At 39.1% G+C, this 4,477-nt stretch overlaps 1 pseudogene; it reads right to left on the reverse strand.

Moving 5' to 3' along the window:
• Positions 1-475: 475 nt before the first annotated feature.
• LOC111175117 (mitochondrial import receptor subunit TOM20 homolog pseudogene) lies at positions 476-1,659 on the reverse strand (annotated as a pseudogene).
• Positions 1,660-4,477: the final 2,818 nt, after the last annotated feature.

The raw sequence follows: 4,477 nt of genomic DNA on the forward strand, positions 1-4,477 counted from the left end.
GCTAGATTAAGGGTGTACATAGATCTAATTCCTGGTGCTATTTGCAGCTACACATATCTAAAATACAAGGAGATAAATATCTGGAACACATTAGGCCCACTGATTTAAACAGAACAGTTCAACAGTGGGGGTGAAGTTATTGTAGCACAGCAGCACATTATACATATTTAAGAGATTAAATGGAAAGAAATAATCTCTTAAAACTTTTAATGCTCAGTTTTGATACACAATCAAGTTTCCATCCAATTTTCTGACGTATAGCAAACTGTACTAGCTTAAAAAAAAAAGTGCTTCCTTCAGTTTTCTTCTACACTTTTTTTGGCCTTTCAAAACTGAGCATTGGGTCATTTTACTGTAAGTAATGTGATGTTATATATGTACCTTCTAATTGCACGTTTTAGGAATAAACAAAATCCATATTTCAGTAACTGAGAGTGTATTTATAAAATGAAAACCTCTCTATCAAAATACACTTTTCACTGGGAAAAATAAATAAAACGACAAATGGATCTACACAAAGTAAAAATTAACTTTGGTAGATTTCAGTGCAGGACAGTCCATAACAAGCGTATTTGCCCTTACTCCCCCAGAGCTGATCATCTTCCAAGTTCAGATTTTAAAAATATTTTTTAATTGAGATTATTATGTTGACATTTGTTTCTCATTCCACATCATCTTCAGCCAAGCTCTGAGCACTTACAATTCTCTGACTAATTGTTGGGAGCTTAGTCAGAAGCATCTGGAACACTGGTGGTGGAAGAGTTTGCTGCAATACTTACAGTAACTGCTGTGGATGTCCACACACAGCAACTGCATTTGTCAGATGGTCCACACCCTTCTCATATTCACCTTGAGCTAGTAACTCTTCACCAAGCTGTATTTCTTCGAGGAAGAATTTCTGAACGGCTTCAGCATCTTTAAGGTCAGGTAATTTGGAAAGTCCAGCTCTCTCCTTGGCAAGCTTCTGTTTCTTTCCTCGTTCTCGCGCTCTGTTCTTGAAGTTGGGGTCGCTCCGTCTCTTGCGGTCGAAGTAAATGCAGTACCCGATGGAAACAGCGATGGCGCTGTTCTGGCCCACCATCTTCTCTCCAACGAGGAGTGGGGGTTGGCGGCGGCGGGGCCCGCGAAGAAGCTGTTGGCTCCGGACCCTCGGAGCAGACTCCGCCGCTTAGTTCCGACGCCCGCTTCCCTGGTGATTCTAACGGGCAGCTGCAGTAACAAACCACAGACATAGAGCATAAAAGGCATGTAAGATTCTTCATGAATTGATTCCTTCAAATCTATGTAACCTAATGTTTTACCACAGTCTTTTCTCTATCCACTGGCTCCCAAGCCCATATGCTTTCCAGCCTGATGGAACTACTTACTATTTCTGATGTGCCAGACCACAGTGCTCTCTCTTGTCTTCAGACTTTTGCATTTATCACCCTTCTTTGCCTGGCCCACTCCTTTTTTCATCCTTTATATCTCGTTTTAAGTGTTACCTCTTCGGATACTACACTTAACTGTTATGTGTCTTTTGCATCAGTTTGTAAGGCTTTCTAGGATCTGTTTGCTGCTTTAAAAGTAGGACTAGGTCTTCTGAGCTATTCTGTCAGTCTGAAGTTCCACTTCTTTCCCTTCAATATACCTCCCATTTCTTCCTCTTCTGTCCTGCCACCACCTTATACCCAATCATTAAGGCTGTGAGGTCCTTGAAGGAAGTAACTGACACGGATCCTTAAATAATTGTTATTGAGTTGAATTAAATGAAACATTTTTCAAAAGTAAAACTTCATGAAAACAAGACTGCTTCAGAAATCTGAAGTCTGTATTTAATCAGTTTTTGTTAAATTCAGTCCATATATACCTGAATAGTAAAGAGAAAATAATATCTGCTCACTGTAAATGAAAATAATGCTCAATTCTTACTCTGTTGAGTAATTATTTACTCTGTGATGACTTTCCTGGAGATACCATGTAATTGACTAACTTAGTGCTTGATGTGTACCAGGCATCATATTGATACTATCTTTTCCCATGTGTCTTCCCATTTAATCCTCACAGTAATTCTACGTAGTAGATGCTGTTGTCATTAAGGCTAAGAGGTGCTAGGTCTCCTTACCAAGATTATATATCTGGTGAGTGGCTGACTCAGGACACAAACAAGGTATATCTGACCCTAAAACTCATACTTGTATAACATTATACTAAACACTAGTAGAAAAAGCACGGCTTTACACCTGTGCTCAGACCTTATTTCCATCAATGGTGTATCATAGTACAAACTAAACTTTCAGATCCTCCGTTTCCTCATCTACAATAACTGAATTCAATACTTCCCTGAAAAGTTCTGAGGAAATGGTCTGGCATGATGTCAGGTGTGTTATAGGTGCTTGATAAATATGATTACACACACACGCACACTTTCTCCACATCTTTATTTCTTTTATTGCTGACTTCTTCATACCATCTGTTATTTGACTATAACTACTTTAGTTATTTATGCATTCTTTTTCTATACTCTAGGCGGTGCTAGCATGGTTTTAACTAACTTCATATGAATTAATTACTTACCAGTAGTGACATATTTATTGTCAATTGCACAATTGCTTTATGGAGTTCTAGTAAAACATTACTTCAAGTGTAAAATATGTCTAGTTAAGAACAAATTACCCATGCTAATAAACAAATTTGACACAAGCCATTATTTGCTGAACTTAAAGCTGCATTTGTTGAAAAGCCTCAAGTCATTTCATTTTTGCTGAAGACTCATATTTAAGTAATTGTGTAACATAGTCATTCATTACTGTCAAGCTACGCTTCTCTCTGCCTTTACAACAAAGAACACAGTCCAGCATTTAGTGCATGTTCTACGGAATTATTTCTCATTGGGGGGAAAAAAAGACAGAGATTTCTAAGAATCCTGGATGAAAGGAAAAAGTAATGGATTAGTACTGTTCAATATATTATTTCATAAAGTGGTCATATTTCAGCACACTTGCTTTTAGATTGTCCGCCTAGGTTTATCTCATCATTTTGATTAAAAAAAAAAAAAGACCACATTGATATTAGTTCCCTTGGTTGGTTTGAATATTCAGATCTGTTTAACAACTGCTTTCTGCACATACAATTGGTTCATCCATGCAAGGGGTCCATTTGTGACCCTGAAGTGGGTGAGGACACCTGCAGGCCATTTATAGGACTGGCCAGAGAGGTGGCTATAGTGAAGGGATTGGTTTCCTAAATTTTTCTGTTAAGAATCACCCTGGGCACTTGTTAAATGCAGAGCTTCCCAGGTCTTGCTCCTAGAGACTCTGATTCAAAGGGTCTGAGCACTTGAAAGTCTAACAAAAAGCCCAGGTAACTTTTCAAACATATCCTCAGGTACATTTGGAAAACACTGTGGTAAAGGTTATATGAGCTTTAAAAGTACTTGTTTATTTGAGAAAATGGATGCAGTTTATCCTCTTGTGCTTCAGTATGTATATATCCAAAACTCTGCAGGCTCTACCTTCAAACGTGTGCATGTTTATAAACCTGCTTCTCAACGAAGCATATTTCATTAAGTTTATCTGAGGCTATCGGGAAGAGATGGATTTATACAAAGGACTCTGGAGAAGGGAAAGGAAGCAGCAGCTCCCCTTGATATAACACTTGGGACCCAAACTCTCACAATCCATTTTCTGGGAGGATTCAGCACTGGAATAGCTGCACTGGGGCTGAACAAAACCCCACTCACCTGCCACAAAACAGTTGCTACATTTTAAAGGGAAGTAGCATTCTGTTTTTTCCATGAATGGCTCTTGCTACCCTGGCTCCAGCGGGCTGAACCAGGGATTAATGGGGAAACCAGGAGCACTAGGCACATGAGAAGCCAACTCCCTTTGCAAAGGCTTGGTGAGAAATTTTGTCCAATAATCACAGTTCCAATCCAACGAAAACCCCTTTTGGAAAAGAGTAAATGCCAAGGTACAAAGAGAAGGCAAGATTTTCAAGTTTAGACTGCATACTGAATGACACTGGCCAATTATCCTGGTTTCCTAAAGCACTGAGACCCTGAGTGACTAAAGCTACTGAGATTCGTCACCTATTATACCACAATTCCATAAAATCTTAGCATAGAGACTTTTCCCCAAAGTCATCTATTCATGTCCCTTTCTTGCAGGCCTAATTAGCAAAGTAATATAAGCACACACTGTCCAAAACTGAGCACTAACCCCATGTCAATCAACCACAGAGAGCTGTGGGTCCTGGGAAGTTCAGCGTACAGCATATATTAGCTACTTTGCCTTTAATCTAGAAACCTGACTCTACTGGTGAAGGTTTATGTAATTTTCAATGTATATAATGACCAGTACATCATGGCACCATCTAACCAGAACGGATGCTGGCTATCAAATACCAACTTTGTTCAAGGTTCTTAGTTGAGAACATACAATCTACTCGAACTCGTTTAAGCAGGAAGGGATTTATTTAGAAGTGCTGAACGTTCACA

The sequence above is a fragment of the Delphinapterus leucas genome, chromosome 18 (assembly GCF_059928025.1).
Source record: "Delphinapterus leucas isolate spDelLeu-1000000601 "Yukka" chromosome 18, BTC_Dleu_Yukka2, whole genome shotgun sequence".
Lineage (NCBI taxonomy): Eukaryota > Metazoa > Chordata > Mammalia > Artiodactyla > Monodontidae > Delphinapterus > Delphinapterus leucas.